Genomic DNA, 596 nt, shown 5'->3' on the forward strand with positions numbered 1-596 from the left:
GGACTGCTGCCAGGATCGAGGCTGGGGTCCCACGGGGGCTGCCAGGATGGAAAGGGGCCATGGTGGGATGGGGAGATCATCCTGCCCAGCCTCTGGCACCCCACAACCAGCATCCCTGGTGCTCTCACCATCCTTCCCCTCCACTCATCAGGACCCCCCAAAATGAGGGCTGGGATGTTGGGGGGGGGGCTGAGCTGGGGGGCAGCACTTACATAACAAACAAAGCCCAGCTCAAGCTGCGAATTAATCAAACCGCTGAAAATAAAACCTTCCTCTCAGGAACTTCAAACAAAAGAAACGAAAACAACAAGGCCGGCTGGGTAATGAAAAGCCAGGGCTGTGAATAGGGGACAAAAGGAAGTGGAACAATAGGGTGTTGGACAAAAGCAATAAAGTAAAGGGAAGTGTGACAGCTCCACAATGGGGCACTGTGCGCGCCAGCCTTTCTGATCTTAGCGGGGCCTTTTTTTTTTCCCCTAATCTGGGTTCCCTCGCCCTCCGCTGGGCTCAGCACATCGCTGACCCGCCCGCCTTCCTCCCTCCCGGCCCCGCATCGCCCGCGGCTCCCGCATCCTGCGGCCTCGCCCCTCCCCGCC

Source organism: Chaetura pelagica, unplaced genomic scaffold, assembly GCF_000747805.2.
Source record: "Chaetura pelagica isolate M959 unplaced genomic scaffold, ChaPel_1.0 scaffold152, whole genome shotgun sequence".
In the NCBI taxonomy this organism is placed as follows: domain Eukaryota; kingdom Metazoa; phylum Chordata; class Aves; order Apodiformes; family Apodidae; genus Chaetura; species Chaetura pelagica.